Source organism: Camelus ferus, chromosome 17 (genome assembly GCF_009834535.1).
Source record: "Camelus ferus isolate YT-003-E chromosome 17, BCGSAC_Cfer_1.0, whole genome shotgun sequence".
Lineage (NCBI taxonomy): Eukaryota > Metazoa > Chordata > Mammalia > Artiodactyla > Camelidae > Camelus > Camelus ferus.
In genome coordinates, this window is record NC_045712.1 from 17,941,421 (window position 1) to 17,965,891 (window position 24,471).

General features: G+C 49.1%; 1 protein-coding gene and 1 long non-coding RNA gene across 11 annotated transcripts in view; one reads left to right on the forward strand and one right to left on the reverse strand.

The window, feature by feature from the left end:
• Nucleotides 1-10,607, forward strand: part of FHIT (fragile histidine triad diadenosine triphosphatase) — a 1,254,006-nt gene extending 1,243,399 nt beyond the window's left edge. For all 8 annotated transcript variants that reach the window (XM_032458165.1, XM_032458163.1, XM_032458162.1 and 5 more), the window contains one exon: nt 10,304-10,607. The gene's annotated coding sequence lies outside the window, so the exon portion shown is untranslated. The remainder of the gene's footprint in view (nt 1-10,303) is intronic.
• The window catches only part of LOC116657105, a 551,457-nt gene that overhangs the window by 31,071 nt on the left and 495,915 nt on the right, over nt 1-24,471 (reverse strand). Inside the window, exon 1 of one of the 3 annotated variants that reach the window (XR_004312082.1) lies at nt 5,774-6,090. The exons of the other annotated variants lie outside the window; for them this stretch is intronic. This is a non-coding gene — a long non-coding RNA (uncharacterized LOC116657105). Of the gene's footprint in view, nt 1-5,773; nt 6,091-24,471 lie in introns of those variants that run through there. 3 annotated transcript variants of the gene reach the window in all.

Sequence of the window (24,471 nt, forward strand, 5' to 3'; positions counted from 1 at the left end):
GGGTAATTGCTGCATATCATCTTCACACTGTGCGACTGCATCGGGAAGTCCGTTCTCCTCCTCGTGGCCATCCTCCCTGGCTTTAAGGGGCCACACTGGCCAACGAGACCACTATTTCAGCAACTGAGTGGTGGAGGCCATCGCAGAGGATGCTTCATTAATGACTCTTAATGACACCACTCATGGCGATCTCATTATGGGCAAGTTACACCAAGCACTTAACAGGCTTTACTTCAGTTAAACCCCACAACAACCCTCTAGAATTGTCCCAATTTTCAGATGTGGAAACAGGCTTAAGGTCACTATGGGCTTTCCCAAGGACTCTCAGGTTTTTCGTGGGGAGTCAGGGCAACCCAGGCAGCCTAACTCTGGAGCCCACACTTACGTTTACACTAAAATCAGTGGATCTCTGTATAGAAACGTCCTCTCTTGCTTAAACTCTAGCTAACTGAAGACAAGAGTTGTACAATGAAGCTGGGGTACAAGTTAGAGATGACTCTTGCTTTCTCAGTAACTTCAGGAAAAGCACCAGCATTCGGTGATTCTGTGCCAGGGGCTTTGCAACAGGTCACTTTACCCACTCATCACAACCACCCTGCCAAAGAGACAGGGCTGGTCCTCCGTCCCCGTGCAACACGTAATGGACTGAACATTTGCCTGAAAGCTAAAACTGCGTTTGGTGAACAGGAGTGAATCACGGCTCATCACCCTTGGACCATAATGCGTAAGATGTTGCATTCCTGGGATCAGTGAGGACTCCCGAGGCCTCCAGTCAGGACCCTTCAGTTAGGGTTTCCTGTAGAGATACGGAGTTTTCACCAAGAGTCTGTACTTAGCCCTGGGGTTTCAAAACATTTGGAAATCTGTTAAGAGACTCAAACAGAACATAGGACGGGTGTAGCAGACATGGGAATTTGGAACTGCCAGTCTCATCCAAAGACCACAGTGGTAGGCACGTGACTCCAGCTTGGCCAGTTGGAGTGCTTCTCTTGCATGTGGTGTGTGGACGTAGAGAGCAAAGCCTTGGAAGGGATGACAGAGACTTGAGGCTGCCGGCAGTCATCCTGCTCGTCATTTGGAAAAGTCTGATGCAGGAGAAGCCCCCAGAGTAAAGAGAGACAACAGGTAAAGACAGGCGATGGATTCATACCTTCACCCCTTCCTTCACAGGGACAAGGTCAGTAAGTCCCTTTTCTCCAGAGGCCCATTTGAAGTGGGGTTTCCTAACCTGCCGCCAGGAGTCCTGGCTACAACCTGGGCACAGATTGCTCGCCTCCCACAGGACCTCTGTAACCTTCAGGTTCTAAAATCAGTCACCAGCTATTTGTTGAGATCCCACTTTGAACCCAACGCTGCCTGAGACACAGTGGGTGAAGCACCTCCCTGCCCCAGAGATGCCGACCGTGCACCTGAAGCCAGACGGCGGACTCAAGAACAAGCATGTAACTGTGTTCCGTGCGAGGCAGCGGCAGAGTGTCGACCATCCCTCTGACCAGACTGATTTCTCTACCTTATCCCACCAGGAAGGAGTTGATGCTGTGTCAGCTGTGTCTAACCCCTCCATGCCCACACACAATTGCATGCCCTCCAAGAGCCACCCCCACGGTCTCGGATTAGCCAATCCATTTTGATGCGTATTTAAGAGATTTTTCAAAGTGTGCAAGTCAGTGCGTAAGATGATAGATCGCGTAATATTTAAAGCGTTAAAACAGCCCAATTGAGGATTCTCTTTCCGCCAGCAGATATCTCTAGGTCAAGAAGAGCTATAAAAACCAGCAGATCATTTCCATTCCTTTAAGACAGGCAAAAAAAAAAAATGGCTTTGAATGTAATTAGATGGTCTTAGCCCTTTTCCTCTGCTAAAGCCCCATATCTTGTTCCAAAGAGGCTCCAGAAAAGTTTAGAACTGTGGGCACTCCGAGCTGCACACTGATGGGGGGTATTGTTTTGAAGAAGTGAAGGCCCCAGATACTGCATGACTCACTTTTTAATTAGAAATGATAAGCCTGAGTCATACACAGCAACCGGAAGGGAGGCTTTCTAACAGGCAGAAGGCCTGCCTCGGCCCCGCCGAGCTCCACGCTGCTCTTAGAACTCTGCCCCCTCTCTTATCCCATCTGTCTGGCGTCTCCTGCAGGTCCTGGAGTTATCTATTTGGAACCAGGAGTCTCCCCAACGCAGTAAATCAGCATTTATCTGTGATACCCCTATTGAGAGTTTGCTTTATTACTTTCCTTTCAAGGCTCTGTTATCTACCGGGGCAGTTTTTTTCTTTTAAATTGGAAGACCTTGTTTGTGGATACTTTTAATTTCGGGGCAGTTTTTTTCTTTTAAATTGGAAGACCTTGTTTGTGGATACTTTTAATTTCTTTAGTCCTTCAAAAGAATGAGGCTCAGTGGAAACAAAAAAGTTTTTAAGACAATTGTTTCCAGTAAAACCTAAGAACTCTCAGCTTTCGGGATACTGCAGTTAAAAATACAGCTTCTTGATATAAAATATCTTATGCCAGCTGTTGACTGTGACTCTTAAAATACACATCAATACCCTCAAACTCACCCAAGGTCACAAACAAGAATGAACACATGAGAACAGGAAATATATTAAGATCATGATCCTTTGAAATGGGAAGTGAGATAGCTTCCCGGGCCGTCCCCCCGGGCCCGATCACACAGGGCCTTGCAGGCCACAGCAGAGGACGGAGGATGAAATCCGGCCTCCTCTCCCCTGACCCTCCCCGACACTCACTCATCCAGCTTTCCAGATTTCTTGCTGTTATAAGATTGTATCCAATAAGCTCCCACCCTGGGGCCCTGGCACTTTTTGTGCCCCCCTCTGCCTGGAATTCTCTCCTTTCCTCCCTCCATTCAGTATTTGACTCAAGCATCACCGGCTCAGAAAGGCCTTCCCCACGTCCCAGGCTAAAGCAAAGCCCAATTTCCTCCTGCCCCTTAAACTTGCCTTTTTGTCTTCATTATCCTCACCATCATCTGTCATATTATAGACTCATTTGTTTGTCTATACCTTCCGCTAACAAGTAAGCGTCTGAGTGTCATCATCTCTGGCACTTAGAACAGTTCCTGGCATCACATGGGTGCTCAAAAATGCCAAGCGCATGACTGGGTGACAATAATAGACATTTCTTTAGAGTCCAGACCTCCCTCTGGGCCACGTGCTTTACTTGTATCATCTTTAGCCTTCATAACAACTCTGTACATGGTGGAACTGAGGCGCAGACAGGCAAAGTACGTGATAAGGTTACACAGCAAAACAAGTCACTGGCCTCACTTGGACCCAGAGCCATGCTCTTAAATACTAAGTTAACTCTTTAGAGACTCCCAGAGCGCCCCGCCCCAGACCAGCTTCCCCGTGCTCTCCCCCGACCCCCAGGGTGTGCTGGCTCAGAGCAGCGCTGTCCAATAGGAGCAGAGTGTCAGCTGCACATGTCCTTTCACATTTTCCCAGAAGCCACATTGAGAACAGGTTACATTAATGTTAATCATATCTTACATTTACCCTGTTAAATACTATTTCTGTATCTGTTTAATATTAAAATGTATAATATAAAAATGCTACATAAATATAAAAAATAATGTGATACTTTATATTCTTTGTTTAGAGTAAGTCTTTGAAACCAGGAGATGTTTTACAGTTTCAGCACATCTCCATTTAGACTAGTCCCCTTTTTTAGGGCTCATCAGTGACACGTAGCTGGTGGCTACCATGCTGGACACTGCAGCTGTGAAAAAAAAAACCCTGATCTCTAGAGTTAAGTGGATCTGATCCTGCACTTACTGTGTGACCTTTTCCCAGCCGTAAACTGAGGTTATGATATCTACCCCATAGGGCTGAAGTGAAAACTAAATGAGTTTTCCATACATAAGACTGCACACCCCTTAGCACGGGAGCTGGCCAATAGATGCTCTGGACAGATGGCTCTCCGTTCTAACCTAGAAAAGAGAACTGCTGAGCCTTCCAGGCCTCTCTTCTCACTCCAGTTGAGCCTTTCGAGCCATAGCCTCTGTTCCCACTGTCTGCCGTGAGTGGGGAGGTCTCCAGTGGGAGACCTTGACCCTCGGACCATCAGTCTGAGCTTTGGTGGCTCCGTGAGCCTTCTGGCCCACCTGCAGGGCATGTTTATATGGCTCTGCAGATGCTCAGGGGTCCCTTCCGGACAAAATACCGATCGGTCCCCACAGTGGGCTATCAGCTATCTCTCCTATCAGCGGCACAGTCAGCTTCCATCTCCCTCCTGGGCACCTTTGGGCTGGAAGAGAGTTTAAACAGTATATAATTCAACCTTTTGCTCTACAAAAGAGGAAACTGTGGGCTAGAGAGTGGACAGAACTTGTCCCGGCACACACAGTGACCGGAGAGGCTGAAAACCGGACCTTCCGTATTTACAGTCTGTATCCGAACACACGGAGAGATGGAACCGTGGAGATCCCGCTGTGCGGACAGCTGATGCCTCTGTGCGGCTGGTCTTTTCACAGCCGGCACTTCATTCTCAGCACTGGAAACTCTGGAAGAGCAGGGTGCTGCGAGACAGCCTCTATTCCCCACAGCCTTCAGCTGTGTTTTCTTGCCAGTTTTCAATCTTTGATCTTTTGGTGCCACATAAAACTTGACCATAATTCAGGTTCCCCTATTTGTGAGTAATTGAAGTAAACTCCAACTTATTTGACCACCGATTTCACAGCATTAAAATATAGCACTAAAAGTGTAATCTCTTTGTTTTGGATGAGAGGCTCCGCTTCAAGTAGTAGACTTTACCCGTTAGCCTGAGGACATTTGATATCATAATCTCAGCTCGCGCACAAGGCAAAAGAAACAGCCTTCTGTCAACCTCAGTACCTTTTAAATGGCAGAAAGGGAAAAAAAATATAATAACCATTGAGTTTTTCCATCTGCTGAACCCCGACAAACTCTCAACATGACGATGCTTGAGTATTTGTCTGTAATCCCTGAGCAAATACACCTTTTATTCAACCACAGGGTTGCACACACTCCAGACACAAGTGCCCTTAATTAAATAACACACTCAGCAAACTCTCAGAGCCATTAATTATCAAAGGTAGCCTGCTCCATGCCTGGCTCTAAAATTCTATTATAACAGGCGCACACAACTAGAGGGAAGGAGTATGCTGGAGGAAGGTCACCCTCAGAAGCACACTAAGCAGCAGCTGTCAGACTAAGTAAATGACAAAGCACGCGAGCCTCTTAGCCCTTCCCTTGCCCCTCGGAGGGTCCGAAGGCAGGGAAAGTGTTGCACACTGGAGGGGCTTTCTTTTCTCAAAATCAGTTTCTCTCATGAAAGACACAAGTAAATATAAAGTAATCCTTTTTCATTTCGACTGAGTCTCAGGGAAAAGTAATATCAGCTGAAGATTTAGAGACAAATAAAGCCTGTTCTTCATACACTCTATCAGAAAGAGAAAACATTGTAGGGAGAGTCTTGCAAGGCACAAATGCAGGGAAGTGGAGGTCCAGGGGACAGACAGGGAGGATGGAAGCCTTACTGACTTCACATGGGACACAGGAACCTGCCCAAGGAGCAGCCTGAGGTCCCAGGGGTGGGTAGGCTCTGTTCTGACTCCTCACTCCCACCACCAAGCCTCAGAGCCCCTGCAGTTTCCTTTGCCCGGACAGGATGGGATCAAAGAAGCGATAAGCCCTGCGGGGCCGCGGTACATCACTCACGGCTACAAGCACTGGCATCATCTGTCTTGTGCGTTCGCTGCTCTTCGCGTTTGATTTATCCCTTCAAAGACAAACCTGACGGTGCTGGGTCTGTGGCCAGTCCACAAAGGACAGTCACGTGGTGAGCCCCAACCTCGCCGCAGGGCAGAGGTCTGCGTCTCCCCTCCTGAGTGGGCTGGCCATGCGGTGCCCGGAGCTGCTTTCTGTGCCCCTCTCAAGGTGGCAAATGCAGACGACTGGGAAACAGACCCGATTTAACCGGAAGTTAATTAACATTCCCTCCTCAGAGGAGGTTGTGTTATTAATCATCACGCATGACAAGTGATCAGAGAATAGTTTTGACTGAGAAAACTGTGCTGCGAAGTTGCCCGGCTCTCCCGAGTCCATCCTCACATCACTGGTTTCTGACCACTGCGCTCGGGGTAACCCCTTCCTGCCTCTAAATGAAAGGCTAATTGCATCGCCTCCGTTACTAACCAGAGCGGCTCTCTGATCCTTGCCATTTCTCCCCCAGCTTCTTTTTTACCCACATACTGTAAGAGATTGCCAACAGCGGCTTTTGTGGTCCCATTTTGGAGACCAGTTTATTAAGAAAAAGCTGAAATGTAGGGGTCAGAGGTGCCTGCCCTTAGAAAATTGCTCAACTTGTTTTTGGTGTGAGCAGAATGACTTTCCAAGACTGTCTGCCTGGGTCTGGAGCCTGCTACAAACTAAGACTTACTTAAAAAAAAAAAAAAAAAAAAAAACCACACACAACGAAAAACAGCTGTTACAGAGGAGTTTTATGTTAGTATCTCAAGACTGTTTTGTGGATGAGTGTGGTTATTTTGTTCTAAAACCATTTCTGTGTCAGCCCTGGGATGGATGCAAAGCAGGTGATTTCAGTCATCCTTGTGGGCAAGAGGCACTGCCTTTGATGGGCAGTGCTTGTCCTGTCACGTGGCTCTGCTAAAACGGCAGAAGACAGACAGCCTCAGCAGAAGTTGGGTGTTTGCAACTGAAACCTCCTGAGACCTGCCTCCGGCATCTGGATTGCTTTGGGGCATTTTATCAGGAGCACACTTTGGAGCAGGATCGCGTGGGAGACGGGCTTGGTGGTCGTCACCTTCATGCCCAGTCAGTTCTCTGCCAGCGGCCCAGGCCACACTCCAGGCTGGCCGGATCAGAATCTCTGGGGGTAGGGTGGAGGTGTGGCGTTGTTTAGATCTCCCCAGGGGATTCCCACGGAGCAACCAAGGTGAGAAGCACCACCTGAAAGAACCAGGAAGCTAAGAAAACAGACCATTATCTCTCTCTCTCTAGAATAATCTGGCTGGGAGCTGACCACAGGCAGTCTAACTGGGTCGAATGTAAAAGGAACATTTGAGACCACAGAAGTTGGGGGCAGGGGTCCCAAAAGTTCCTTTCTGTGGTCCCCAATGTTCCTTTTACACTCAACCCGGTTAGACTGCCTGTGGTCAGCTCCCAGCCAGGTTCACCTACAGAGACAGAAGAGGCTGTCCTCTGCTGGGCCTCTAGGACTGCAGGAGGAATGGAGTTAAGACAGAGGAGCCTCCTTCATCGACACAGTCAGTAAAAAGAGGTTGCCCTGAATGCGGTGCTGAGGGCAGCTGGATCTGTTGAAAACACAGGACTCTGCCCCATTTTTTTTGACGGAGAAAGACTTCCTGGAGCCTGGCGATGCCTGCATGCTTAAGGAGAAGTCAGCATGGTTCAGTTCATACCCTCAGTTGGATGCCTGGGTCCCTGTGTTTTCATCCAGTACTCACAAAATCATGACAACAAATTGCGCATCGACTTCACAGCCTTTCCTGAGGGTTTCAGGGAGATGGAGGAGAGGATTACAGCCCACACAGCAAATCTTACTCAAAACTTATTTAAATTTTTTTTTCCATCAGACTATTCTATTTTCCTTCCGAATTCAAAGCTCCCCTCTCCAAAGATCTCTTCTACTGTCTAGAGCCATGGGGCCTCCTTTCTGCCTTCATTCCTTACTCTGCAAAACAAACGCCTGCTCTGAGCTTCAGGACACTCTCTGTCCCTCCTCCAGCACGGCCTCGAGGGAAGGGGGCAGTCTCAGTTCATCTGCACTCTGTTTATTAGGAAACAGAAATATTTGAAAAGCACGAGGGCAGAGGGATCGGTCAAACTTCAGACATTCCAGGCCCCTGTACCCGGAACTCCTGAAGCCTCCCCTGGCACCTGATTACCTACTGCCTTGCCTCCCCCTGTACGAAGTGTTTCCCCAAGGACTGGATGCGCCTCGAGGATGCCATCCTTTACCTCTTGGCACCCTCCTTAGAGCCGTCATCACACTTCCAAACACACATTTATCAAAAGCCCCCATAGCATTAAGAACACACTGCCTATAGGTGACAGCACAGGGACCTGGAGACATGAGGGCACATAGTGTATGAGGTCCAGCCAGACGACAGGAGGATGAGGACGTTGCCCAGACGCGCCCTCCGTGATAGTGAGGCAGATCCAGTCCCTGTGTAGCTAAGCACCGACTCACTGGCTGTGCCACTGGTGGGCCTCTGTCGTCTGCCAGCCCCTGACGGACAGTGCAATGCAGAGAAAGGACTGATCGTGATGGTCGCAGAGGGTCACACGAGTGAGTTCCAGGCGCTGCCCTAAGCCCTTTCCGTGCGTTAACCTGCTCAGTTCTCCCCACGCCCCAGCCGGGCACGCTCCCATCACCGGGAGATGCACAGCCCGTGAGTGATGAGACTGGACTTCAGACCCAGTCTCCTCGAAGCCCAACATGCCCCCTCACTGAGCCCTGTGCTTCCCACAAGCCTCCCAGCTGGCGGGGGAGGAGGAGCTGCTGCAGACGGAGCCTGAAGCAGCCAGGCAGCCCGCCTGCACGCCACGGCTGGGTGCGGGTGCGCCGCAGGAGCGTCGGAAGCAGACTGACAGAAAGCCTGCTCCGGGGTGGACGGAGGCAGCCAGGGAGATTCAGAAATGACGGGGCTGGTGTCGGGAAGGGCGGGTGAAGGAAATAACCCGGGGCCGTGATGTGCAAAAGACCAAAAATAAAACCAAGGGAAACTTCTCCTAGGACATAAATCTGCCCCAGACAGCTGAGGCGGAGAAGAGGAAGGGCACATCCATTCTCAGCCTGCACAGATGCTTCCGACTCAGACTCAGTAACTGTTCAAGGACAAGGGCGATGATGGATGAGCGGGAGATGGCGCGCGTGTCCACACAAGATGGGTGGTGTCCGGAACAACAGGGGCCGACCCCAGTGTCACACAGATAATGAGACAGACCCCCTTCTCCGGGCTGTACATGCCCCTGACTTTCCACCCCTCGCCTCCAGACACCCAGGGACCTGGGCGGGAGTGGATCCCAAACTATAATGTGAAGGCAGAAGCAGAAGTGATTAAGGCTTCTGTGTTCTGGATTCCAGCAGGGAGATTTAATTCCAAAGGGATGCCCTGCCTGCCCTTTGCTCTCTGACCTTGTTATGAACTTACAGAAAAAGTGGAGTACTAGACTCACTAAAAACTCACCCCAGGTACCAGAGGCTGAAGTGCGTGCCGGTGGGTCCTCAGCCGGTGGGGCTGAATGGGCTGGCGCTGGGGACATCCTTGAGCTGCTCACTGGAACTCGCAGGAAGCTGGGTCTTTGCACCTCAGCCCCCGCGGCACCCGCCCCTCACGCCTCCTCAGAGACCTGTCAGTCTTCCCCAAATTGTACGAAATCTAGCCCGTAAAATTCTCTTTTGTCCGCTCCTGTTTAATGTTCTCTTTCCTGCAATGGTCTGTCCTTCCCAGTATCCTCCGAGCAGGTCGCCCTGGCCAGCCCAGCCCCTGACCGCACTGGTACTGGTCCCAGTAACTAAGGCGCAGAAGCCCAGGCTCTGACAGGGTCTCCCTTGGGGTAAAGAGATGGTTTCAGGGCTATGAAACTGCATTTCTACAACCTAGGAATTATCTTTTTTTTTTTTTTCCAAATAAGATTAAAGGGCTTCCCTGCACTTTCCTATTTTGTGAGTAAAAATTATTTGTTGTAAGCCTGGCTGAAATCCTTCAGGTAACTTGGCCTTGAAGCAAAGCTGATTCTGCCTGCTACACACTGCTCAGTCATCCTCCCAGTCCAGGGCTGGGGCGCCTCCGACTCACGGGGTGGGCTTGTCAACAAGCACAGATTCCCGGCTTTCTCTCCAGGCCTGCCAGTTCAGAATGTGGGGGGCAGAATGCAAAAATCTGTGTTTTTAACAAGCTCACCAGGTACTTCTGCTAATGGCTGTGTTTGAGAACCTGTTCTTACGTAATTAAAGGTCTGACTTGGCTTCAGTGTGTATGTAAGATGTGTGTCCACAAAACGGAATCTTAAGAGACCACGCAGCTGACCTCGGGGGCTGGGGCTGAGGGCAGAAGCCATGGGCCATGCGGGATCCAGGGAGCACGGGCATCAGCAGGGCTGGCACCCACCTGCTTCACATCATCTGCCCAGGACAGGAGTCTCCGTGGCTCCTTGTAAAATGCTAATGGCGATCTAACGGATTAGCAGTAAGCAAACTGACATTTTGTTTACTGCCATGATTCAAAAAAGCTATTGGTTCTAACTAAATGTCTGGTTTTATGTTGTCATTTCCAGGCATGAAAGAACTGGAACAGATCCTAGAGCGTGAGGAAATGGGCCTCGTGCTCTCGGACCCCGCGGCACTGGAGATGAAGCTGAGCAGCCTTTATGAGCTCCTACAGTTCCACAACCTTCCGCAAAGCATTTTATTACACTTGTGGAAGCCACTGGGGTTATGTTTCAATCACAGTGACTGACAGGCCACCTTCAAAACAACGGCGCCGACAGCCCGTCCACACTTCCTTGGCTGTGTACTTAGAATAGAACCTTTTCTAAATTGTCCCTTGGCCTGGAAAGGAATAAAATGATAGTTAAAATATTTATCTTGCATGTCAGCTAACTTAAAAATTGATATTTGGGGACCTCTGAAAGGCACAACTGAGGAAGTTGATCTCTCAGATCTACCCGGGCTTCTTGTAAACCAAAGGTTGGTTAAGGCCGAGCTAAGATTTAGAGAGTTTCCATCGCGGTGGGGGAGGTAACAGGACGAGACATGGACAGTCTTCCCTGGGTTGTGTTCTCCTCCTGCCTTGGGTGCAGAGAGGCAGAGCCAGAAGAGCTTACGTCGGCAAAATTAGCTTCCGGACACTAATAAGCATGCAAGGCAGAGACTGGACAGCTCGGACCAGGCTGTTGCAGGGGTAGGAACGTAAGGAAAAGAATGGAAAAGCTCTCGGCGTTGGTCTAGGAAGCAGGCGCCTTGCCCGTAACAGTGCGTTTCCTTAAGAAAGGATGACAGAAGTGGGCTCTTCCTTTCCTCTGGGAGATTAGTCAAACAGGGGATTAGGGTTTATAGAGAAAAGTGAAACACACCAATAGCACTGCTACACAGAACCAAAAGCATGATTTTTCTTTTTCACAAAAAGCCTCCTGGAGAATCTCTTTGGGCTTACGGGCGACTCCCTGACCCCAGCACCATCACAGACATGCGGTGTGCAGTTCCCTGTGACTGCCACACCAAGTCCCCACAAACGCGGTGCCTTACAGCCACAGAGGTGTGTTCTCCCACAGTGCCGGGGGCCAGACGTCCAAACTCTGGCCAGGCCGCGCTCCCTGCCGAGGCTCAGGGGGGGACCCCTCCCAGCTGCTGGTGGCTGCTGGCACACCTGCAGCTCCTTGGCCTCATTCTGCGCTCTGCCTCTCTCTTCACACCCGTCCTTTCTCTCTGTGTGTCTCTCCTCGCTGCCTCTCTAAGAAGGACACTTGTTATTGGATTTAGGGACCATGCAGATAATCCAAAATGATACCCTTGAGATCTTAATATCCTTAACTTCATTACACCCACAAAGCCGCTTTTTCAAAGTAACATTTACAGGACCCAGGGATTTGACATGGACATGTATCTTTTGAGGGGGGCACCACTGAGCCCACTACTTAGGGCATTTGGCCTTTGACCGTTTCTGATACAACATAAGCCAAGAGACTGAGTATGACTGAACTGCATCTTGTTTCCAGTCTTCCTCTATGTCTGCCAAAGCCTGGTTTATTGCCAGTTGTTAGCAATGCCTTCTTGAGACTGAGAAGCCTCTGGTTCCCAAGCCTGGTCTGGGATGCTTCTTTCTTAGCTGAAGGGGAAAGCACCACAGTCTGAACAGGATGCGTTCAGAAGGTAAAATGCCAGGAAGGAAAAATGGCAACTACTGATGAGTTCCCCCAGCTCAAGGGGGGCCGATTTGTGGTCCAAAGAAGAGCCCTAAAGATACCAACTTCTCTTATTCCCAGCACGTCATTGATTCCATCTCGGTTTCAATAGCAAATGTCACCAGAAGCCCTGCCCCCTGCCTTTAGGGCTAATTCCACATTTTACTCATTGGCTTTCAGTCAAAGAAGGGAATGAGCGCTGAGTCCCTGAGGAACCAGCTGAGTCAGAGGACAGGCCTACCTGCAGTTTTGTTTTCCATTTTGCAGTTCACACCCACAGGAGCCTCATTTCCACCTGCCATCCCATGGACTCCCTCACCTCTGTGTCTTCCTGTCACTCCGCCACGGCTTGGAGGCTGTGGGGGCAGAAGGGCAGCCCCAGGACCCCAGGCTTGGCTGGAAGGCATGGTAACCCAACAGGGACTGTATATTGTGCCTTTTAAGAGATGTTACAAAGCCGAGAACTAAAAAAGCCTACTGGTCCAAATAAAGTACAAACACTACTATTACTCCATTTGCTAAGGTGGGTCTGGTCTGCATGGAAATGATACAAAAAGCAATGGGAAACAGTGCTTAGGTCAGAACAGCGTCCCGAGCAGAAGCCGCCTTTTCCCTCTCTGATTTCTTCTTGGGCCCAAATACCACTAGGGTGTTGCTGTGTTGCTCAAGAGCTGGAGGGCTGCTAGTTTTATGCTAAACAGTGGACGACTGTACTTGGGGAGGGGGGCACTTCCAGCCCTGAGCTTGTCACACAGAACAGCTCAGCAGCTACTCTGTGCGTTGACAGCATTCCCCAGGAAGGGGTCTGCTGATGATCTTTGAGGACTCACTTTTCAGGCTCTGTTGTTCCACTTGCAATCAAAACCCAAACAGTGGAAGCGAATGATACTCTGTCTTTGGCAAGGAGCTTGAAAGGACCTTTCCCCCATGGTTGTCTTCACCACACTGAACCCAAATTACAGAATAACACTTCTTACACCCCATCAGTTCTTTCAGACGGTGAGAAGGAGCTGTGTATTTCCTGGAACAGAAACCTTTCCCATCGAATTCTTCTCTGTGTCCAAGCTTGAAACTAAGGTCTGGGCGAGGGCCTCCTTCCCCTGATGGTCTGTGTCTGTTGATACCTGCCCAACTTAATGGTGAAAGAAGGAAACTAACTTTTGGCAGTATATTTATTGTAGACAGATACATTTGCAAATGTTGCTTAATGCACACGAGGTCCCTATACAATACAGATGCAAGTTTAGGCTCCGAAAGGCAACTTGCTCACAAGGTCACAAAGTTGTTTGTAAGGGGATTTGGGATCAAATCAGGTCCGATTCCCAAAAACTATACTCTTTGGAGAAGAATTACTAACCAAGGACTTTCAGCAAATGTGATAAACACCATTTTCAGTTTCTCTCCTGAGCTGTCCGTTGAGTTGACCGGTTGGTCCGTTGCAGTGATGTTCACAGGGAGAGGGGGAGGCACAGGTAAGGAAAGGCAGGGAACCCCCACACCTTCTCAAGAGGAGAGCATCCCTTTAATCACATAAATGAAGGCAACTAACGGCATTTCTGCAACTTAATAACACACGGGAAAGGTGTTGCCAAAAATGCTTATTATGTCTGTGAGGCAAATGTGTTAACCAAAAGGTTAATGATTACCTAGTCTAGAGAAAAAAGAAGGTAAAACAATTAACCTGTAATTACTCAGTTAAAGGGATTGAAAATACATCAGTCCCACTGGAACAGCCACCACCACCAACCCTCAAGCATGGCCACACGCTTGCTGTTCATTTCAGTTCTCGAGTCACTGTGATCACCTACTGTGCATTAGACTTGGAGGCTATGGACTCAGCGCCAAAAGTAGCCGTGGCCCCTGAGGATAGCTGGAAAGCGGAGTGCCTGTGGGTTGCAGAAGGCAAGGCAATGGGAGGAGCAGGGCTAGATTCTCAGTAAGAACATACGCCCAATTCTTGGCACCCAGAGGACTTTCCTAAGTCTGTTTTTCTTCCTCCTCCTCCTCCTCCTCCTGACAGACACCACTTACAGTACATCTTTGTACCAAGAGCCACGCAGGCATTTTCAAAGAATTATTTCATATAAGCCTCACAAAAATCAAACAATCTTCATTCTTTCCTCCCTCCCTTCCCTTTTCTTTTATTTAACACTTATTCAACACCTCTCGTGTGCCCAGTATTGTCTGTACAGGAGCCAGTGCTTCGATGCTGAGCAAAAAGGTCTGGAAGTAACTATTACCCTCCTTCTGCAGAGGAGGAGCCTGGAGTTTAGAAGTCTGACTTGCTTAAGGTCCCACATTGGTAAGAACGTGAATCCACGTACTGACGCTGTGGCTTTGCCTCCAAGCCAAGCTCTTTCTCAGGGGGGCAGGAGGAGAGGGCACAAGAGATGCCCTATGGCTAACTGCGGCTTTTCCCTGCAGACCAGGACCAGTCAATACCCCTGCTTTCTCCAGGTCAAAAGTAGCTGGGGAAACTCAATCTACGCTACTAAGGTTCAAACTTCATCAAGTCAAAGAGCATTTACTAAGTATGCTCCGTGTGTCCATCCTGGGCGAGCCCTCCATCCTGGGCGAGCCCTCCATCCTGGGCGAGCCCTCTGTCCTGGACCCTCCATTCGCCCTGGAAATGCCCCACCGTCCTCCCACATGTCTGACAGCATGGCAGCATTCTGGTCACTCTGAGCAGTCTGTCCAGTCTCCCTGGCCTGGGGTGAACATCTCCCTGTCCCACACTGTTTCTAAGGAAGGCTCTGGAATATTACTCCCAGACCCTGGACGAGCCCCATGCTGCTGGGCCAAGATCACACACTCTAGTAAGCAGACTTCCCACCAGGTGGCTGAGGGCTTCTTTGCCCACCTTTCTGATTTTCTCTCCTGTCCTTCCCTTTTTTTTTTTTTTTCCTCTTTTTCCCCCTTTCCTCTTTTTTCTTCTCTCTACCAGAAGGTAAGCCCACAAAAACAAGTCCATGATCTGAAGAGACAGTCTAAAGCACTGGTTCGCAAGCTTTAACCTCCGTCAGTGTCACCAGGAGGGCGTGCAGAACTGACTGCAAGGCCCCACCTGCAGAGTTTCGGATTCTGGAGGTCTGGAGTAGGGCAGGGCCTGACATCGTCCCAGGTGAGGCTGGCACTGGCGGCTCAGGGCCCACACTTTGAAAACCACTGGCCTAAAGGGATGATTTTTTTTTTTTCTATAAATAAGCAGAATTTGTTCTCAGTGCAGAATCCAGCTTGTCTTCTAGGCCCTGCATTTAACGGAGCTTAGTCTAGAGGTAATGAATTTCAAGTTAAATCCAATCAGGCCACTCAAGCATCTCCAGCAGGTTTTTAGAGTTATTTAACATCGCAGAAGACTTCTTGTCCTGGCTAATTACGTGATTAGTTTAGATCGATAGTAGATGAACAGAGGGAAGGTGGGGCAGCTGCAGCTCACCGCCAGCTTAATAAAATGGTGCTAACTTCAGTCAAGAGGAGTAACATGGGTTTAAAGCTGGGCTTAGCTACTGAAGACATCAATGTTTCTATCTTAAGGGGAAAGAAGCTCACTCCTGCTGTAGCTGGATGTGCTTACGCAAAAGGACTCTTACGAATGCGTGATTTGCTTGGCTTGCCTGGTCAGGGAACTCCAACAGAAGGCGAGGGTGCCATTTTGAATGAGTGACATTCACATCTGCCTCCCGCAAGAGTGAATATCCGGCATCCCAGGGTCTGGGAAGGCAGCCGCACTCAAAAACCCCACTGTGGTCACGCTACCGTTCAAAATTAAGGTACGACAGCCGTGTTATCTCTGTAGCTTTGGAAGTTTGTATCAGCCTGTGTGTCTCGCATTTTCCCGGAGAAGGGACTGGCAAGGGATTAGCATTCATTGTGTATCCACCACGGACAACTGACTTTTAGAGGCAGGTACTACCAGTCTGACTCACAAACAGGGAGAGATGACAATGGTGATGATCAGAGCACCTACCACTAAGCACTTAACCATGAAATTATGTTCTAGGCATGTTTTCTAGGTATGCTCTATTTTTCACTCAATCAATCTCCCCAACAACCCTATCGGTAACTTCTACTATTATCCCATTGTACAGATAAGAAAACTGCAGCACAAGGATGTGTAACTTGCCTGTGGTTACCCAATTAATAAGTGCCAGAGCTCGGATATGACCCCAGGTGGTAGTGAATCCAGAATCTATGATGACACTTTTCCTGGCTGAGAAGCAAACCTGAGTTGACCAAACTCTGAAGTCCCATCTCCCCGCTGCCCTGACCTGATATCCCAGGGAAAGAGCCTGGTGGGGCTATTTCATTCACAACCAAAGACTAATGCGAAAATATTCCCCAGCACCATCTCTTCATCCCACTGGAGAGCTGGGCTTTGCATATTTGTCAAGACTCACCAATGGATGCATGGAGCCAACTGGCTTCAAGAGACAGTGGCTCCACCTTGAAAATAAAGAGGGAAGGGACAATACTGCACCAAGTGCAGTCTCCCCTAACTTCAATCCTCTGCAGCCTTCCCAGCCTTCACCATGTTTGCCTTATCTACGTAATACCTAGGTATTACTTCCTTTTACTCACTTCTCATTGTTACATGTGTATAAGGAAACTTAAAATCACTGCAGCAAACGGACAACCAGTGCCCTCGCCATAAATAGAAGCTACCCAGAAGGATGAATATAAAGTTACGGAATTCCAACAACCAGCTGCTGAGAGCCCTGCCTCGGAGGCCTGGCTTCTCACTTCATCAGAAAGGGACGCTAGGACGTGTTAGTGAGGTGTTAAGACACACAGGCAGCCGGAGTCCTGCCCCTTGAGGACTGAAAGACAGTGGACAGAGAGGAACTTCTCACCTGGTGATCTGATGGATTTGGGATGCTTTGTCCACTGGCCCCTGAGAATCCCCTGCCGCCCCTGGCGCACGACAGCCCCAGCTGGGGGGCAGCCCGGCGGAGCCCCGTCAGCCCAAATGAGGCTTCTCGGCGGCTTTCCCTGCAACAGGCGCATCTTGAAAAGGAGAAAAGTTATCTCGGGTTCAGGTGCCTCGGGGAAACAAGGCAAAATAATCAAGGCGAGAAAAATGATTACACTGTCAAAGGAGCCGACGAAACTTCCAACGGTAATAGTGATCATGGAGGAGTTTCTCCTTTGAACAGAAATGCCTTTGATAGCGCCTGCCTCCGTTCTCCTGTTATTTTGTTGCAAGAATGAATAAGCAGGAAGAAACAAATGGGCACTTCTGTGTTTTACCAGAATCTGCTGTGGAAGAAAAGTGATGGCCCAAATCCAAAGGGGGGAAAAATCTCTAAATTTTCATATCCATCTAAAGAAGAGAAAGGAAGAGAGAAGGAAGGGGGAACAGGGAGCCAGAGAAATAAATCCAGCAAGAGGGTTGGGTAACACGCCCCTGTAACCCCGTGGGGCCTTCCCAGGACAGACCCTGCCCCATGTCCTCTGCTGGAGCTCCTCGCTGAAGTACCCAGAGAGAGGGGTGCCATGTGTATCTCCTGAGCTTTTCAGGTGCTAAAAACCACCCTGTTATGGGAGTTAATAAATGCACTTAAACAGCTACTAAGCAGGTGAGAGGAGAGAAAGGAATAAGTAATTAAAACAGATAAAGGAATAACCAGACCAATGTGTATGAAACTACTGATAAATAAAATGACTCAACCCCACTTACCCTGAGGGCCAGGACCCCAGCCTGCATTCCCACCACCACTACCATTCTCTGGATCTAATTCTGTGGTTTAATTGTCCAGGGTTCTGCCCCCAGGGAGCCGTGAGTATCTGGTGATGACTGTGCTTCCTCTAGAATGCTCGTATCAGAAGGAAAGAAATGAAAACAGAAATGTGTCATGTCACCGTCTTGATGTTTCCAGGATCCGCAGCTGACTGACAGAAAAGTCCCCACAGAAGCCAATTCTGAAGTGTCTCACTGGTTTGAGTTTTCATGCCAGAGGCCATGGCGACAAAAGGAAGTGAGTCAATGGAACCAGATGCCCTGTAGCTTTTTACTGCAGATGAGAGCGGGGAATCCAGCAGGGCTCTCCTTACAAGTGTGAAACAGTGAGCGGCTCCTTGTATCTCTCACCCTCTCTAAAAAGCTTTCTTACAATGTCTCACTTTCCTCCTTTGTGCTTTAATATTGGACCCTACGTTCCCTGGGATCTTAGAGGCCTGAATTCCCATTGTAGGCGTCTGACTTTTGTTGCTACATGCCACCGTGCTCTTTTGGAGACAGAACAGGATTGAAAGCTGGTCCATGGACCCAGAGCCTTCCCTGCCGTGTCTGACGCTGCATAACTGCTACAGACGGCAGGCCAGGCTTGACTCCTTCACCCGAGAGTCAGGAGCCACGTCAGAAGAGCTGACCTAAGGGTTCCTGAGGCCACAGCCCAGCGCTGTCCCCGGGCCAGGCTCTGGGTGCAATTCTTCCCATCCGTTCTCTCATTTGATCTTTACAACTACCCTCTTAGGTTTCCTTCAGCCCACCGAACAGATGAGGAGAACCTAGCTCGCAGAGGTGGAGTGATTTCTCCAACATAACAGAGCAAGTAAGTGGCAGAGGCTGGGTGTGAGCCTGGCCCCAGGGGACTCCAAAGCCTGAGACTGTCATCAGAGGGCCTGGAGGAGTCAAAAGGAGTGAGCTTTTAGGGACAGGGTCAGCAAACTGCGGCTCACTGGCTGAATCTGGCTACCCACCTTTTTGTGAAAAAAAAAAAAAAAAAAAATTAACACAATATGACCAGACCTGTCATTTCTATACTGGCAATGCATTCCCTCCACAACGACAGAAGTGAGCTGTGACAAAGAACTTATGGCCCACAGAGCCAAACACAGGCACGACAGGCCCTTAAAAGAAAAGCTCTGCCAACCTGCATTTAGAACATCGACCCTGGGATTCAGTCTGGCTTAAGCATCACTTCCCCTGGCAGCTGTGTGCTCTCCAGCTGTTCTCATCTGAGACTTGAGGATCCCGGGAGCACTGGCCTGGGTGAGGCTTCAGTGAGGCAAGGGTGAGACACTGCATTCCAGCAGCGAGCACAGTGGTTGGTACTTAGCAGGCACCTAAGGAAACAGCCTCTTTCTTGCCCCACAAGACAATGGGACATCCCAGTGCAGCAGGAGCATGTGCCAGGGCCGGTTAGAGGACAAAGGGGCATGACTGCAGCCCTGGTTGGGGGCATAAAGGGTGAGGACTCACGCAAGCCATCAAACCAGCCTTTCTGGAAGGTGTGGGGCTCTGGTAGCTGCCCCATCAGAGCAACCCAACCCCTTCTTTGCCAGACCCTCCCAGGCACCCACTTCCTGGAGCTGGGCTCTAGGAATCAAGGTCAATCTGAGTTGTTCTTTACACAGGACACTGTCCCATCCCACCCCCCACCAGCCCAACATAAAAAAAATGGCTGTAAAAAAATTAAATGGCTCATCCAGGAGTCTGTTATCTCACTGATGTGTCAAGGACTCGCATGCATAACTCCTCCTGACGCCAATGAGAGCAGAGCAAATATAGATTGATTTTCTTTACTGCAAAGGTCAAAAGTAAGTTTGTTTATCCTCTGTATTTGAAAGTTATCAATGATGATTAAACTGAGGGAGGAGCTGAGTGAGACATGCTGAATGCATTTTTATGCCAGCTTCCTTTTCTTCTTCTTACAGCCTGAAGACTGTCTTGAAAAGAAACCACAGGGCTCCAGTTGGCTTCAATGGTGTCCACCCAGGGGCCCTCTGTGATTATGCTGACAAGTAATAACAACAATCTGATACTTATCTCTTAGCACAGCCCAGGGTTTTCTCCCGCTGAAAATTACCTCCCGTTAAAGTAAACGTAGTGCAGGCACCGTGCAGCATGAGAGACAGCCCAGAGTTACAAGGAAGAAACTCATTATGTGAATGTGTTCTCCTCAACACCATCAGTTTCCCACCCTAAGGTCTTCTAGCCAGTGAGCTCAGTGATATATTGAAGGCTTAACTCAACTTCATTCATTAACTGGAGCTAAATGCTAACATGCACTGTACCAGCTTCCAGCACAAATTAGCATCCATAATAAAGCATATAATTAGCCACATACGCAAATGCTCTCCACGATGAATAACCCACCCCCCCCCCACCCCCAAAGCCCCGGGGCTGCTCTTTGATTTCCCTGAGATGGGTCTGTGACAGTAGCCTGGTTCCCAAAAGTCTCTCGTCCATCAGCAAAACGAGCATCTGAATTGACAAGGTTCTGGACAAATTCACCCAAAGTCAATAACGGAAGGTCAAGGAGAGTTATCTGCTTTCCTGTGGTAGGAAAGGCCCAAAGGGAGTTAAGCTCAAAATCAGGGTAGAAGTGGAAATAAAATGCAAAGTTCTCCCAGTCACCTGCACTGGAGCCCTGGTCAGTGACCACTAAGAGCCCGTGGTAAAACCAGTACGGGCACGGACATTCCCAGAAATGTCTCGCCTCATCATGACCCCTGCATCTGGGTGGCTGGCTGCTTACAAAGGACTTGCAGACCTGCCACCTCCTGGCTGAGAGGTTAGAGGATTTGCCCTGAAAGGTAGCAGAAGGTGCCACCCCAAAATATGTCATGCTGGCACGTGGAGCTGAAGGCAATAAACACCCAGCAGACTCAGGAAAAGCTTTCCACCTCCCCCTTAACTGCCTAAAAGAATTTAGACCAGGGGACTATACCAGGAAGAGAGCTATTACCAGAGATCACTTTTTAACCTGAGAGACTTATCTGCTGGGCAGGGCGACCTTTGTTTTCCAAACATCTCTCCTCACCTTCCTATGAATTGCCTCCCCCCTTTGAAGCCCCAGGCCCCTACCCCGTCCCTTGCTCAGGATGGCATATGAGCCTTGTGCGTCTGGCTGCCTTTGAGTCTCATGTCTTTGTGGGGGTCACGTGCACACACGTAATTCCATTTTTTCCTCATGTTAATCTGTTTTTTATTACAGAAAGGTCTCTACCAACAAACTGTAAGCAGAGAGGGAAAATTATTTTTCCTCCCCTACAGCCCAAAGGTACGTAAGAGGCAAAGACTGAATCTGAGCCTAAAACTCCAAATATGGTTCCCTTCAGATCAAACCCTGACTGAGCACCTACTCCAAGCCATCTCCTGTGCTACCCTCTGGGGACCCCTCCCACCCAAATCCATCACCTCCTTTCAGCACATCTCTGGACTCAGCCTCCCCCTCCGTCTTTCCAGCCATCACTCCATTCTTGCTCCTCTACCACCACCCTAGGCCAAACCACCATCACACCTCTGGAATGATTTTGGTGACAGCTTCCCATCCCCTTCTCCCAGCTTCTAATCTCCTTCTCATTTATTCTCCACACAGGAGCCAGATTCTCACTAAAAGTCAGCCAGAGCCCATCACTTCCTACCTGAAAACCTGATCATGGTCCCTACTGTACACAGAATAGGAGTCGAATGCTGGTCCCTGGCCCACAAGCCTCTCTCGGGTCCCGCCCCACCTGTTTCTCTGACATTGCCCTTCCCATTCCTCCCCAAGCTGGCTTTCCCTTTTCACAATCTCGGATATACCAAGTTCTCTCCTGCCACAGTGCCTTGACATCTGCAGTTTTCCTCTGCCTGGAACGCCCTTCTCCTGACTCCTGTTGTAGGTGGTTCTCCCCTCGAGATTCAAATCCTCAGCTAAAACACCACCTCCTCTGCCCACAGTCTGGGGTGGGGGGTGCTCCTCCGCAGAACACGTCGCATCAGCCTCTTGTTCATTTCATCCCTCCCTCTTGTCATGCTCAGCAAGCATCCTGTTGATTTGTTTCCTCCATCTCCCTCACTAGAAGGCAAGCTTCATGAGGACAATGGACTGACTCTTTTATCTGTGCTGCATCCACAGCACTTACCAAAGGGAAACACAGTAAACGGTGAATAAGAATCTGCTGACTGGATCAATGACGAAGTGAAGACCTCACAATCCCGTGGCAGTGCAGCACCCTCACTCCCCCACTGCTGCCGTCACACACAAAGCGGGACTCAGACTCCGAGCAAGTGACTCCTCCTGCAGGACACAGCAAGTGCCTGGCGGAACTGAAAAACAAGTATCCCCATGCCTTTTCCCCAGGACTGCACCCACACTCAGTAGGATATCCATTAAGCAGACAAGCCCCCGGGCAGTGGGAGATATCCGATCAACCATTCTTTACTTGCAAAGGAAACCTCAAGGGTCCCCAGTGCAATGGGCAGACCAAGGAAAGAGGCTGACAGAGGGAGAATGTGAAGGTATAAAAAGATGTGCTCTTTATGGTAAAGGTGGTTCTAGAATTCATTTTTGGGCTTCTCCAAAGGGCAAGCCTTGCGAATATCCAGATCTACTGAAGAGGTGTCCCCAGAGGTCCTATTCAGGGACTCTTTACTGAACCAACTACTTTGTAAGCTTGAAGGAACTTGCAAAAGAGGCTCCTCTTAATTTCCCTGCTCTGGAAGCATTGCTTTTTCTTTAGCTGAGAGCACAGGTTCTGAAAGCTTATCACTGCGGGCTCTGGGCCCAGGGATCTGAAAACCCTTCACTCCAGGACACAAGGCCAAATCGAGAGCTTCGCCTTCTGGACTGCTGCCCCTCGAGCCCTACCCGCCAATGGAGTGCATTCTGTCCAACTGAGAGGTCACGCCCCCACCCCTCCCCTACCCCTTTGCACCACTTGGGCCAGTTTTGTGGAAGCCAGCTTGAAAAAGATCCCCCAAGTCCTAAGTAGGATGTACTGTTCAGGTTTCCCTGTGGTCAAACCTCCCTAAGCTCTGGCAGGCCACCAATGGGCAGAGGTTTTGTTCAAGACTTTGTACAGGGGTTCTGGCTGGCTCCTCCATCTTTCTTCAACTTTTGTTCATTTTATTTACATGTTTTCAAAGTATATGTTTGGAGAGAACTTAGATACCTTAAATACAGTATTGTTTGTTTGTTTGTTTGTTTTTTCACAAAGGCAGTAAAACGCTGATAGACAGTGATACCAGGATCTCTAACCAGGATCTTTCCAACAAGTGCTGGTGGCTGCAGCGACTACAATGGAAAAACAAGGAACGGGCATCTTCAGCAGGACCTGGCCAGGAGCGGGGCTGATGTGCGGTCTGTGGCAGAGACGTGGGACAGCTCAGCTAGGAAAAGGAGGATTTTGGAAAACGTAGTTTATTGCTCCAGTGGCGAGAGCAGTGACTCTGACAGACACTTGAAACCTGACGTGGCAGTTTTGAGCTCTGAGATGTTCAGAAGAGTTTCCACGGGATGCAGTGACTGAATTGGGTGCGTATGTGTGATGTGCTGTGGTCTTTTTAGAACTGTTTATTTTAAGCCTGTTTCCCTTCACATGGCAAATAAATACATAAAACCAGCTTGTGAGCACCAGGAGGGCTCCACAGACAAGGAGGTGTCGATTTTTCTGTGTAGGGATGTTGCCTAGAACAAGGTCAGGAAACGAACCTCCGCTTACTTGGAGGTTTGATTACAGCCTTCTGGACAGCCCTGAAGGCAAGAAGGTAAGACTATTTTTTTTCAAAAATTATTTGGCTACTGTGCATTAAGAACTGTTTTAAAGCTCCCATGCCTCCCCCTGCAGTGAGCTGCTTTTCCGTGGGTACTTGGTCTCCTGTGCATGATAAGTAAGTAGGTCTGAGGAAGGCGCTGCTGAATATATTCATTTAAAACAGTCTCTGCACTGATGGCTGAGAAATTTCCAAGGGACTGTTGCACTACAGTGCTCTGCATAATTGAACACTGTGTCTGCAAATAAGACTAATAACCATAGTTGTCCAAATGATTACCATACCATAGATCATAATCGTCTACTGGAAATGCTTCTCACGGGAAGACTATTTTTCAAGGTTAGTCAATCTTGCACGGACAGTCGCCCACACGCTGGAATGGCCATTCACTTCTCTCTTGGTCATTTTCCTACTTCCCTCTGTTCTTGACCAAATTACTCCACTTACAAAAAGTGGAAATGGGACCACAGGATCTCTGAGGTTGTTGAAAGGGCTAACATCCTTTTTGGATTTGGAGGAATAAAAACATTCTCTTTCACATACTCAGTAAAAACAGAAGCAACCTGCCATGGTTACCCAGCTTGGAGGAGGTGGAGCTGGTGTTCTGATCGTCTCTAAAGCCCTTAGTTCTAACCAGTGTGCTGCTCTGGGCAAATAAAAAGTCAATGACAGAGCCATTCTGTGTGATGCAGGAGACTCACCCAAAAGGCACAGAGAAATACATGCAGTGCCTACTGGGAGCTGGGCAAGACTGTCCAATTCTCAGTAGAGATAAATGTGGAGCTTAGGGAACCAGTGTCACAGGTTTGGTTCTTACATTAGTTGCTGGAATTCTCTGTACAGGCTGGTTGTACTATCTTCTGATTACTCACTTGGTAAATAAGGATGGGTCTGCTAGAGTCCCAGAGATCTGGCGAGAAAGAGCCAACAGCTTGGTGGAATTCGCTCACTAACACAACCAAACACATGTGTGCACATGCACCCAGCTGTTGGCGACAGCTCAATTCAGGACAACCAGGGAGACTTACTTTTTTAATGAACTTAGTTAACATATGTCCAT